Here is a 14,136-nt window from a genome sequence, read left to right on the forward strand (position 1 = left end):
CTCCCAGTTTACGTATGTTTATGTTTAATCCTAGGCAAGAGGGCATGAGGCTCTGCAGCTATGCAAAACTCAGGTCTTGATTCACTGTGTATTTATTATGACTTGATTAGGTCTGGAAATAGGGGTTGAGTTACACAGGTCTCCCAACTAAAATTCATCCTGCCTGACTGGAAGCAGAATGCTGAATACCTGGAAACCCTTAAAGTTGCTTTTAGTGTCTGTAGGGCCCAAATGTTTCTGGGATTAGATAGCACCTGAGCCTGGATGTTTTGAGAGCCTCTCTGGTGATTCAGCTGTAGGGCTTGCTTTCACCTGTTAGGTATTGGAAGAGCTTTGAAAGTGTGATTTAGGATTCTTGGCATTTGGGCTTGCACTCCTGAGACTCTGCCGCAAGTGCTTATATCCGCACTTGGGTAGATTTTCCCCCCCAAAAGCTATTTCATTAGCTACTTTCCATTAAGCACCTGCAGAGGTTGTTTCTTATTCCTTCAGGGTTTACTTCCAAGATCAGGCAGTGGGTAGGTGCTGGCTTTGGGGTAGCAGCTAGACAGCACTGAGGCTGCAGGAATCTGTAATAGGGTGATACTAGCTTTCATCGAGCCATGGAAGGGGAACCATGAATTCTGCTGCAACCCATGTGTGCATTTGAGCTATCTACAGTACAGTTGTCTTCTGAAGGTGTTTTCTGAGGACAGGAACCACTGATTTGTTTTGTGCATGTGTTTATTTTTTTAACCAGGAAATTTTGCTGAGTCTATCCTAGTTCATCTGCGGGGTGCATGTTTCCTTCACAACAGTGCTGGCTAAAAATGAAACAGGAAAAGAAAATAATCATACCCCTGATCAAGGACATAGCTGCTGGAGAGTGGGTAGGCTTGGCGAGTAAGTATGGCTTTATGCAGAAACATTTTAGTACCACACATGCTTCTGAGGGAATGGTAGGAGTCCTGGTAATGTCCCAAGCTCATCATTTGATTCAATGTTATGTTCAGAGCGAAGCATTACTGTCATCCAGGATTTAATATTATCTTTGTCTATGAAGTGGGTGTTAGAGTGTACACATCATGCATTGGTACCTGCGAACTGAATTTATTAACACTTGAAGTGCGTGGAGATTGTTTGAGTGAATAATAGAAGTGCAGTATTAATAGTTGGGAAAGAAAACAGGATGGATCAGAGGGCCAGGCTGGAGCAGCATGTCTGATCCTGTGTGGTGTTTAGTCCTGGCAGCCTCTAAAAATGGATGTTGAGATCCATTTCTCCATGCTGGGATCAAATTGCCCATGTGCTGTGCTGGATAGTTCACCAAGAAGTCCAAGCTGTCCCTGAAGGGCAGATGGGGGAGCATGGGCACTCAGCAGGCTTCGCACTGAAGGGATGCAGGAGCAGTGTATGTCTGCAGCACATCTGCCATCTCGGTACTTTGCACTCATGGTGGGACTTGGTCTAAGCTGTTGGGGGAGTGGAGGCAGTGGGCAGTCTACTGTTGAATCAGATTGCAAGACAGTCCTAGTAAATGAGCATCCCATTTTATATAAATAGGGGAACACAATCTCAACGGGAGATGGAGGTATCTGTATATCTCTTTAATGGACTTGTACTGAGAAATACTATAATTTTGTTGAAATGTGATTTTAATAGTTTCTCCATTTTCCTTATTCTCCCCTCAAGGCCTTTTCAGCTGCAAAAGATGCAGTGGATAGTTTGAATACTGGTTCTTTGTGGTCAGCCTACTTAAAATATCATTATACTGTTTATCATTCAGTAAAAGCCTGTATCTGAGAGGAGCCTTTTTAGGCGAGGAGGGTTTTTTTCTTCTATTTGTTAGAGAGCAAAAATTAAATGGAACATTTGATACAGTAAGCAGTGCTCTATTTGCCCATCTTCTGCCATGCTAACAAAAAAAGTAAAGAAAAAGGGAAGACTTTAATGCCAAAAATTACAAAGAAGGTCATCTTAAGTTTTACTGGCTTGTTAATTCAAGCTGTTAACTTAAGTGCATCTTTCCCATGCAATGGCACAGCCTAAAAATGTTCTTTATTTGGGTTTGGAGATAAATAGCTCATACAGTGAGACTGCAGACTCTGGAGAAGATAGTGGGTCACAAGAATGAAAGAGATATGTCCATGTTATTGGCTTTATTGCAAATAAAACTGTTGCAGATGGAAAAAACAAACCTTTTGCAAAAGACAAAATAGGAAGTTAGATGCAACTGCTTCATCATTGGTTTTGGTAGACAGACAGTGACTGGGGGATGTTACCCCTTCAGGACTCTTTTCTGGTTCATATGTAAGGTAGCAAATCATAAATGGTTGTGGCTTGCCACCTACTATGTCTGCTGAGGCTGACAGCACAGCTATAGGAAGTAGCACTTGTATCACAGAATCACAGAATCCCAAGGGTTGGAAGGGACCTCAAGAGATTATCTAGTCAAACCCCCCTTCAGGAGCAGGGTAACCTAGAGTACATCACACAGGAGCTTGTCCAGGCGGGCCTTGAATATCTCCAATGTGGGAGACTCCACAACTCCCCTGGACAACCTGTTCCAGTGCTCTGTATCCTTCAGTAAGAACTTAAGCAGTGCCAGGCATCTGTGGAGAAAGTGTGACCAGTTTTATTATTAAATTTTCAGGTTTATTATAATTTTTTTTCTTAAATTGCTATCATCAGAAATACATAATTGAGCTAATGTTGTTTGCAATTCTTCCCTTGTTTCTCTCTGGTGAGCACTCCCACCTCAGTGCTGTGCAGATAAGCAACACTCAGGAGTGTTTCTCCCTGAAACAGGAACTGGGTCCAGTAGCTCCTGTCTGTTTGGTCTGGGCATTGGTATGCCCTGAAGGAGATAGATTTTCGATGCTTCTTGGCATGTAACAAAGCAAGTGGTAGACAAGGAAACCCCTGGACGTTGTTGGCATTGCCTAAGCAGCATCCAACTGCTGAGGTGAAGGGCACATGCCATCAGGCACCATGAGAGGATGACCTTTTCCAGGCCTGGGAAGGAGAACTGGCACCCAAATCTGCACACCCAGCTCCTGGAAAATTGCTGGAGTTGAGTAACATCATCCTTTTCCTCTCTTGCCCCCATTTTCTTGCCCTTCTCAGCTGTTGTGCTATGGTACGTGCAAGAGCTCAGCCAGGGTCCAACCCTGCATCTTGCAAAGCCAAAAGGTTTTGGGGCTGGATTTGGGGGAGAGGGAGGAGGGTGGAAAGCTCAGGTGGGATGGAGCTGGATCCTGGGTTTGTAAGGTGAAGCTGTGTGGAGAAAGGAAAGGTCTCAGCATTTGGGTATTTTACTTTATAGCGGCCAAAAAAAGAGTTTGGGAGTTTTCTTTCTAGTCAGAGCTATTTGTGTCCTTGTGGAAAGAAGGTAATTCATCACTGTGGCTGGAGGGTCAGGGAGTAAAACACTTCCCTGCTCCAGGCTCCCTTGCAGTCGTGCCCATGGGCTGGGGACGCCCCGTGGCGTCACCTGCGCCTTGGCAGTGGGAGCTGCTGATAGAGTGAAAGTTATAAATGACCAGAAAACAGATCTCTGTGTTGTACAAACATTGAGGTTTAAAATGTGGTTTGGTTCCACAAAGGAATGAAAACAAGACCTTTTAGCACAAGCGCTTTTTCTTCTTTTTTTTTTTTCTTTTCTTTTTTTTTTTTTCCCTTCTTCCGAATGGAATGGAGACAAAACATTTATTTTTTGGATAGAAAAGGCTCCCCCTCCCACCAGTTTGCCTCCATTCATCTCTCTGGAGACAGCAAATGGCTCACGCTGGACCTCAGATTCTTTTCCACCAAATATTGTCAGAACTAATACATGTCTGTGCGGACTGTTTGGGCAGAGAAAATGAAGTTCCTTCAATGCATCCAAGAGGAACCATGTCCTGAGTCCCAGTCCCAAAAAAACTGGGCTGAGAAACTTCATTTCCAGCCAGCAAAGATGGTCCTGCTTAAATCAAGTGCCACAGAAAACTTCCTGTGACTGGTTCCCATTTTAAATTATTATGGCGCAAACTTTGGATGCGTGCATCTTGCAGCAGAGATTGGAGTCCTGGTCTTGCTGTGGGACCTTGCACAAGCGGCTTGTCTTCACCTGCAAGGAGAGGACACCTTTCTTGTTGGAAGTCCTGTGCTGGAGCTGCTGCTACCAATGCATAGCATAATCTTTTATTTCTTTTTCTTTCCCCTTTGTATAAGGGCAAAACCAGCCTCGTTTTTCCAACCGGCTTAAAATCACTTTTCGAGTGTAACTTTTGAGCCTTCGAGAGAGTATTGAGTTGCGAAAGGTGGTGGCTGCCAGTTCCTATATAAAAACACTGCATTAGTCAAAAATCCCTTTGGAAGCGCCACTGATTAATATATCAGTTCCTATGAGAGCATGCTGACCTAGATTTTGCTTTTGCTATTTAGGTGGAGACTTGACTACAATGTGGCTTTTATCTGTTCACAGAATGGATTTAGAGGATGTGGAGTCTACAGAGAGCTCTTATTTCCTCTTAAAACCATTGTGTTAAAACGTGCTACCATATGTGGTTTTGATTTGTTGTTTTTTAATCTTGCTGATCATTTTGGAAGGGTTTAGAAGAACTCTATCAGCCACATAAGAATGGTTAGGGAACCCCTTAATATGTATGTATTTTATGACACAACCTGATTATCAAACACCTGAGAGACACTGGAGGTAGGGGCTGTAGCAAATATTTGCTGGGATGAGCAGTTTTTCCTTTTTAGTCTCTTTGAAGTTCAGGTGTGTTAAAAGTTTGATATTAAGGGTTGTAGGCACGCATTTCTTATCTGGCTTATTTTTTTGCTGGGGGAATATAACGCAACGTGAAAGGCGTTTATAAGGAATTTCTGGAATAGCGTTTTACAGGGTGGGAAAAGCAGGATGTCTGCAAAAGAGACCAGTCTGTGGATCTGCAGCAAGCACTCACTGGAAAGGAGCTAAGACTCGATGTGCTTTGCAGTTGTAACTCTTGAGATGCAGAATCCGAGTGCTTTCAGAGCATCAGAGGGGTTAGCTCCATAATGCTGCTGGCTGCCCCAACCTTAGCCTGAGATTAAATGTAATGCAAGGACATAATTGTGATCTTGGGGATTCGAGCAGGGGGGTCCCCAGTTGCTGGATGCAGAAGGATTTCCTTGGCTTGATTCCCGTAATCTCTGTGGTTGTCATCTACCCTTCCCAAAAGGGCTCTCCTCCATGTCTGCATCTTGGACAGCATCTGGGGGAATGGAACTAAAATGAATGCTCTGCTTGCTGGGATTAGCCACAGCTCAGGTGTTGATCTGTGCGTGTGTGCAGATGGTAACAACCCACTTTGCCACTGCCAGCCAAGGGACGTTAAGGAGGAGGAAATGGTTGCTTTAGTGTTTCTCACTGCAGCTCAATGAAAAGATTCTAATCTCTGCCTTTGATCTACCATTTGTACTCTCTCTGCCACCGAGACAGTGTATAAATTGTTTCTGTGAATAGCAATATTTACAATGAAGTCTTACTCATTTTGGGTGAAGGGCAGTCCAAGCACATTTCTGAAGTCTTGATTTCATTAGCACAGCGCTGCAGTTCATCAAACCCCATCAATATTTATCTTTTCAGCATTCTTTTTATGATTTCAGAACACTGGCTGTATTTTGACAGGACACTTCATGTTGTTTATTGTGCAACAGCTTTGCCATAGATACGCTGACAAAGAAATCTCCCATGGCCATGGTGAAGGGGGAGGCATGCTCTCTTCCAGACATGTTTATGGACCTGGAAAAAGCCATCTTTTGCATCAGCGCTCCCCGGGTGGGTGGGGAGCGAAGGCCAGTTGGGGATTCCCCCACAAATGCTGTGAGTCAAAAGGATTTGCAGCTCTGCCAACCCTGCACACTTAGAGATCGTGTGTCGGTTGCTAAAAATCGTAAGTTTCATAAGAAATCAATCAATGTAGGAGTATTTCAGCTTGCTTTCTAACATCTGGGCTTCTGGGTAAAATCAGTGCTTGTGTTCTGGATTTCTCTGTGACCGCAGTGGCTTGAGATTTATTCTTTTAATGGTAAAGCTGAAAGATTCAGAGCCACAAGAGCCTTTGGGTGTTGAGACTTTTAAGAGGTGCATTAAGTGTTTGGAGACTTTTGTGGGTAAAACAACATAAGCTGGCATGGGTGCCAGGGAGAAGTAAGTGATGGGGTGAGCATACCTTGTCCCAGTGAGGACTACCTCTTGCCCAGGGACTTGATACTCCCCAGGCAAGGTGGTCTCTTGTCTATGCTCATGTTAGAGGCAAGACTAGACAGTCGCTTTCGAATGATAAGAACTTGCCTTGGCTTTTAGCAGCAATTGCATTTAATCCTTGTTCTTGCTCCTCTAATGAAACTAGTTTGTTGTTAAGCCTCTTAACGCTTATGGAGGGCACTGTTAATGGCAATCAAAGCCATGTCCCTGAAGTTTTTAGGTGTTTAAATGTTTGGGGTGTTTTTTAAATACTGGGGTGATTAAAACAATGGTCTATGGTCTTCCACAGAGGGTTTTGCAAAGCTCTGAAGTGAATGGGATGTGTGGCTGTCACTAACATTTGTTCTACCAAGAAACTGCCTGATGGACTTCACACTGACATGAAGGAACCAGCTGCTGAAGAAGCCTCTTCATGAAACTTTCACATAGGGTTTTTTAAGACTATTTCACATTTTTCTTCCAAGTGTTTTATTTGTCAGAACAAAATATTTTTGGAGAATAATAGAAGGCTGAATAATTATTATTATAAACACAGTAACTGTTCCTTTACAGGACAGAAGGAAGTTAACAGTGTAAAGAACAAAACAAACCCAAGGTCTCTAATTCTTAATTAATAAGCGTGCTTAATAAGTTAAATTATCTCTATTTTGTTCAATTATGGCAGTATTTATTTTAAATTTTGGAAAAGTGTTAATTACATTTTTTTTTTTTTGCTCTTTCCAGGCAGGATTATTGATCCAACACACTTCTTCTGTCCTGTGTGAATTCATCTCCTGAGCACCTGCACCAGGTACTTCTTTCATTGCATGTTTGTGCTACTGGTACTATCTGCCCATTCCATGCTGCTACAGAAAGGTCTTTATGCTCTAGTAGATATTGTGTTTGGATTTTAATCTTGATTTCATGAGACCAGGCTCCATATTTTGCCCCCCCTCCTGTAGGCATTCCTGATTTTTAAATAAAAGATGCTTCTGCTCATGGAAAGGCGATGGAGCCTTTGGAAGCAGGGGCTGGATACTGCTGTATCCAAATGGCATACAGAGGCCTTGCAAAACCAGAATCTTTGTTTCCAGTTGCTCCAGGAGCACGTGGTTAGGTCTGGATAAAGGATCACGGTGTCCCTGTGGATTTCGGTTGCACGCTGTGAAAAGCAATTGTCTTCCCAGATGTTTCTTATCACAAACGTAGCATGTCAGGAGGAAAAGCCCCATGTGTGTCCTGAGACATCCCACACTTCTGAAGTGTCTGAAATACTCTTCGCAAACTGATCCCCAGTCTCTTTTCATCATGTTGAAGTTATGGCATGCTCTGATCACCGCAGAGCCCAAGGCAATGCTGAGTTCTGGCTATATGATTAAACTGCATGAAGTACTTCATTTATGTGATCGTTTTCATCTGTGTTCTTATTGGTATTTACTACTAGGTTACCTCTATTTCCGCTTATAAATGAGTGTGCGGCTGCAAAAGTAGAGAGGGGAGAAGAAAGTGAGTCAAATTTGCCCTCTTGCCCTACACAGGGAAAATGATGTAGTGAATGGGCACCAAGCCATTCCTCATCACGTGGTTGGGTTCGTCCTCCGTGAGTATATTTTCCATCTAGAATGCACTGATATGCTTTGCCGGTATTTTTTGACCATACTTCTTTGTTTATTCCCCAACCACTTCAGATGAGCAAAAATTGCGCTGGCAAGAACATTTGTGGGAAAGCAACATCACGTTGCATACTTGTGCGAGTAAATATTCACAAGAGAATCCACATCGAGAGTGCTCGCACGACCGCTGGCGAATTCTCTTCCAATTACTCACCGAAAAGACTTGTTGAATGTTTATAGCTGTTTGGTGGGCAACTGGCAGACAAGTTGGAAGATGTGCAATTTGTTTAAGCCTTTTGATTGTCAAGTCAGGGGCAGAAATGAAAGCATCTGGCCTAGGTTGACTAATTGAGTGGCACTGGTAGTCTCGACTCACAGCAACTCATTTCTGTCTGTAGCAGTTCCAGTTTGTCTGTTCAGGCTATTCTTCAGAGCTAAAGCTGTAGAAATCTGTGGCAGAGGCACAGTCTGTTTATAGATTGTTATGACTTAAACTAAGAGCTGGATTTGCTGGATAAATGAACAGAGCATTATTTGACCAACATTAGGGAAATGTGAGGACTCTATTTACCTTTCAGCTTTTAGTGTTCTCAAAGCAATTACCAGTTAATGCCTGTGCTTCTGTAGAGCTGAATGATGTTTATCTCTTGGGAGCAGCATATTCTCTGCTCTGAGTGCCCTACACTGATGAATGCTTTTGTCTGCTTTTCTGCTTCTCTCCTTGCAAAGTACTGGAGAAAGCAGCTGTTGCCTTTGATACTTAGATTGGACTTTACAACTGAGTAAGCTATTGCTACTTGATTGCTTGCTCTGCTTCTCTGTGAGTTTTCCTGTAGTGGAGGAGAAAGCACTAGTAAACTGTTCCAGTTGTGGTTCTGTAGACAAACATGGGGTTTGGTGGATGCTTTCAAATGGGGGTCAACTGTCAAACAGAAATTGCTTCGTTTTTAAGGATATGGTTGACAAAGGTAGCTGAAATAAAGTTGGACGTTTTTCTGAAGTGTTGGATGTGTATCTAAAGAAAGAAATTAGCATTTTACAGCATAAAGAGCACACCAAATGGACCAAGAATTGGCTGATACATCTGAAAAATATAGCCATCATCGGGTAGCCCTCATGAAATAAGAGAAGTTGCTTGCTGGGCTTCATGGAGCTTGGCATTCTGTTATTCCATCATCTCATCAGCAACCTGAAGTCATGATAAAATTATTGCTGATGAAGCTTTTGTACAGCTCACACTTTGGCTGGGAAGTGCATAATGGTGACTAAAGGAGTAATGCCGTGTGGTCTGGAAGGCTTGCTAAGCTCAGCCTGTGTAAATAAAACACACTTTGATGCAAATGTAGCTCTACACCTGGGAATAAGGCAGGCAAGCGGTGCTGGTGGCACTGCTGTCTGTGCTGCAGAAATAAATGCCTTTGTGAAGGGCAGAATAAGCTCCCACTGTGCCAGGCTGGCCAAAAAAGCCAGTGCGATGCTGTGCGGTGTGTGAAGGAGAGCTTGTATTCCTCCAGCAAACCACATGGGTTTGGTCTTCTTTTCAAGAGGATTTCAATGTACAGAAGTCAATGGAGAGAAGGGCTAGAAAAGTTATTTGAGAGCTGAGGAAAGCAAGATATTTAAAAGCCCTTAATCTACTTAATTTATGCAGGAAAAAAAAAAAAGAAGCAACTTGGTATTTATGCACTGGGTTCACTTTGAGAGAGAGAATTTTGGAAACAAAAGGAAAAGATATGGTGAGAATGCTAGCTGGAAGCTAAACCCCAACACAGTCAAACTTAGATACAAAGAACGTGTTTCTGAGTATGAATGCCACAGAGGATTTACTGTCTCTTGGTGCCTGTCAGACCAAGCCTGCCTGCATGGGAGGGGAGCTTTTGCCAGGACCCAGCTGAAGCTTTAATTGTAGGGCTTTAGTTCTTTCTACAGCCGGGTGAGTGGGTGAAATGTAATGGTTGGGGTGATGCAGGAGGTCAGGACTGATGATATCATGGTCCCTTCAGGACTCAAAGCTTTGTGAATAAACAGATTTGAAAATCCTGCTGTATTCTAGTGGAAAGGACTGGTGTTCCTTGAGATGGAAAAGAGAGATTGAGATGCAAACACGATGATGTCCTTGTTGGCTGGAGCCTTGCAGCAGGCAGTGTTGACTCAGACCACCTTGTCTCCTGTCTCCCTGGTACATTCATCAGAGAAGGTGGAGCGCTTGAGTCTAATGCTCATCACCAGCTCCAAACTTTTCTTTCATTAAACATCAGAGAAAATATTTAGATAAAAGGCTGGTCAAGTAAAATGGTTATTAGATATTTTTAGGTGCCTTTACAGAACAGATCTCCACTTGAGGGCAGTTTTATGTATTGCTCAAGGAGCTCTGAAGCACAGGCAAACTGATTTTGTCAAGACAAGGGAAATTTGGAATATAGTTTTCCTTCCTTTCATATCTAATTTATCCTAAGGCATCTCCGCAGGTACCATTCTCTTTGTAGTGTTTCCAGTGTTCCGTCAGAAGAGAGTTCTGATGACGTAAAGAGTGATAGTAAATCCTCCACCCACCAAACCCATTTATTAACTTATCAAAAGAAATACTTTATTTTGGGAAAGGAGGTATTACAGGTTTTGTGTAGCAAAACCAGGAAAAAGTATTTTGGGTCAGATGTGTGACTTGTAGTGATTTCTTGTCCTAATCCAGTGCTGCACCACACTGTGGTGAAGTTGGGAGGCTAATCCCAGTGATGCTCTGCTCCCTGGAGTCCCTGAAAATAGGTGATCATTTTGGTTTGCAGACTGCAATGTGCCTCTCTTGCCTTTCAAGTCAAATTCCGCTTTGCTTCTATTATCATGGAACTGAGTAAGGAAGCTTAATTATTTCTATTGGGTTAAATGGTTTCCAGATCAGAGGGAAGTACCGCTAAACAATAGGTAAAATAATGTTATCCATCTGCATCCCTTTGGAATATGGATGAAGGATGTTCCGTATTTGCTGCTGCGATGTTATTACCTCTATAGCTCATGTGGCCTGGAGACAGCGGGCTCAGAGTCCATGACTCGTGATTAGGGGTTTTGGTGATGTTCACTCTATTTTTCTGTTGTTGTTTGGCTGCAGCTGGAGAGGAAATACCTTAGTGTTGTCAGCTGAAATGTAAACAGAATGTCCATCATCAATCAGGAGTCATTGAGGTTCATCTGCTCTTGTGTTCTCTCATAACCATGGGAGAAGCAGATTAACGTGGAAAATACTGGTGCGTGCATGTGGTTTTGTGCATTTAAAGCTAACCAGATGTTTGAAACATCTTTCTGAAATACAGATGATGATATAATGACTCCATAGTAATACAGAGCATTGGCAAGGGAGACATGAATATCCCTTACTGTGGCATGTAGAGATGAACTAGTGATTCGTAGGCTTGGATGAGTTCAGGAAGTTCATAGGCTACCTAAGGACAAAAGAGTTCTGTTCCAGGCGCGCACACTGCCCTTGGTAATACACAACAATGCTGGACCAAGAACATCTTCAGGTTATTTAATTTAAGAAAAACCTCCATTTGATCTTCAACTTGGCACTCACAGGATGCTTCTAATCCAGAAGCTTTATGCAACGTTCATTCTGCTGCAAAGTCCCTGTGGTGGTACACGGGTCAGTGGAATGTGCTGTGGTCAGCGCGGCAAGGCTGGACTCCCAGCAAGCTGTGTTTGGGTGATGTGGTGCTCGTGTGTTCCTCTAGCACAAAAAGAGGAAAAAGCACAGGAAAACCAGACACGATGACTAGACTGATACGTTTTTTGGCCACTTACCTATAAGATTTTGAAGGCTATAATTGGAATGGGAGGGAAGTAAAGTGGTCTGGGGTGCAGGTAATCTGATATGGAGGTAATGGTCCCAGTTCCTCAGTAGGAACATTATTGTCTTCAGGGAAGCTGTGCATACATTTCTCTTTATATTACATGAACAGATACCGATTTCCTGCCTTGCTTATGTTTCAAGGCTGTGCCTCTGTCTTAACCCCACTGCAGAAATTCACAGCAGCGTCAGGAATGTGGCGTCTGTCAACACATGCTGCAAGAGAAATACAGAAGCCTAAAACCAGGTCCTGGGAGGAGGTGGATGGCTGTGTTTTAAATAATACCCTTTTCTGTTAATTTTGTTTGGGTGAGTTACAGGAGGAGGGGAGGAAGGTGATGATGAATGCTGTGCTTTTGTGCTCGGAGAACACATCAGAAATGCAGCAGGTAACAAAAAGGTGTCAGTCGTCTGGGGACGAAAGCAAAATGTAGCCCATGTGGTCCACAGCAAGGTAAATGTGGAGTGATTTTGCTAAAATGAACAGACTTCAGCATTTAGTCTGGAGCAGCTAGAGCTCTGTGAGCTTTCTCATGTTCATTACACCTGCTTGCTGGTTTGCTTTCTTGGCTAGAAGTTTTTTGGCTGCTTCTGTCCCTTCTGTTTCTTCTGCGTCCACTTAGTAGTACACCAAAGCACCTGAAATATTGGCACCTGTTTTCTGCCTAATGCACAAGTTGGAGGCACCAAGCTGTCACTTCAATTTCTAACCAGTTACTTAGCATTGGATTTAATCAGAGTTTTTGGATCTGTTTGTCTAAACCTGAAATGATTTTTCCAGCTTGGGTTGGACCTGTAAGTCTTCAGGTCTTTACGCCATGTGTAGTCTCCATCACCCCTGATTTCTCCAGTACAGATACCCAGCAAAAAAAGCTGTTGTCCTGTGTGGAGTCAGCTCCAATCTTGTAATACCTGAAAAACGTGATAACACTGATAATCATGTTAAGATAAATGCTTGATTTGCAGCAAACAAATTATAACACTGGTCACTGAAGTGAAGGATCTCCTGAGGTGTTTGAAGATGCTGATTTAATTGGCAGGTTTGCTTCTCGCTACGCAGTTAACTCTCCAGAGAAGGTCTAATTGCTTGGCTCTAGCACAACAATTTTCATCTGCAGCACATGATTAATTTGTGCTGCTTTATCCACTGCGCCTACAGCACAGTGCCCTCTCGTGTGCAGCGCGGAGAGGAGCTGGAGGGAGAGACGCTTTTCTGAACCAGATACGGCTTTTGGAGCATCTGTACAAAATTAATGCTGATCCACCACCACTTGCTGCTTTGCTCTTTTTCCCTCCTAGAGTTCTATGTGGCATGATGGTTGTAGAGGCTTTTGTGTACTGATATTTCAAAGTAGGAGAGGGAGGAGCACTTTTTCCTTCATTGTTCAATACACCGAACTGAATTCTTTGGTAGTGGTGGTGGTGGGGGAAACCTAACGGTTTCACCTATTTTCCTGAGTTTTATGCTGTAGCTACCAATGATTCTAGTGACTCGCACACAGATGGCAGCAACTGTGCTCATGAGCCAGAAATTGGAGATTAAGGTGTAGAACTCAATTTGAAAATGTTCCCAAAAGAAAAGATTCAACATTAATATGTGTATTACACATTGTGGGTTTCTTCGTTCTGATGGTTTTTTTGTTTAGTTGGCTCTTTATTTATCCTCACTGCCACTGCAGTGGGACTGATTCAAAGTAAAGTTGAAGTCCCTGTTTTGCTGTGGAAACTACAGATGAGAGAAACCTGTGTGCTCGCTCCTGTGCTGCTCTTTGTGCATGATCTTCCTTCCAGTTCTGCCCTGTCACTATACAAAACCCCAGTCATTCTGGTTAGGCTCTATATAATAAACTGTAATCTCCAAATGGTAGCAGTGGTCCTTGTGTTCTTCTCTCTCCATCTCTTAGTGTGTTTTACTCATAGCTACTCTTTTAGTTAGCCAAGTTTCTCTCTTCTCTTTACAGGAACTTGTCTGAGTGAAGTTATCCAGCCTAAAGCTCTTAGGTGCTTTAGAGAGATGGTCGTTTTCTATACGGCTAGATATGAACAAATAAACTGAATTACAGACCTCTGTACTTTGGTTGTGTCCTGCTGCAATGGGCAGAGCAGGAGAACCTGTAGTGGGCATCAACTTGGGCTGGCAGGGGGGGGTACTTACTTTCTGAACGTTTTTAGGAACAATCTATGGGTAAGACTTAAACATTTTCTGAGGCTTCACCCTGCTTCTGTGGTGCTTCCAAACTCTGATTCTGTAGGAGAGAGTGAAGTCTGTCCTTTTTTCTTTTTTATTATTATTAATCGTGTTATGGGAATGTTTGTTTCGTCAGATGTATTTCATCTCTCACTAGCTGGAGGAATGCATGTTAAATAAACATTGAGTTTGGGCACTTTCTAGAACTGGGTGTGTTTGCCTGATTTTTAGGAAGGGATGATGAAGGATTTATATTTTGCAGTTGGGTTCCCTTTGCGCTTACTCCAACAGCTGAGATTCAGTG

At 43.0% G+C, this 14,136-nt stretch overlaps 1 long non-coding RNA gene across 1 annotated transcript; it reads left to right on the top strand.

Moving 5' to 3' along the window:
• The first annotated feature begins 339 nt into the window (after positions 1-339).
• On the top strand, positions 340-13,721 carry LOC133212423 (uncharacterized). The gene is made up of 4 exons (XR_009725467.1): positions 340-518; positions 6,938-7,004; positions 11,789-11,904; positions 13,606-13,721. It is a non-coding gene; the product is annotated as an uncharacterized LOC133212423 (long non-coding RNA).
• The last annotated feature ends 415 nt before the right edge of the window (positions 13,722-14,136 follow it).

The sequence above is a fragment of the Neopsephotus bourkii genome, unplaced genomic scaffold, assembly GCF_033783945.1.
Source record: "Neopsephotus bourkii isolate Nb327-2 ecotype Australia unplaced genomic scaffold, CSIRO-AGI_Nbou_v1 NB_695, whole genome shotgun sequence".
Lineage (NCBI taxonomy): Eukaryota > Metazoa > Chordata > Aves > Psittaciformes > Psittacidae > Neopsephotus > Neopsephotus bourkii.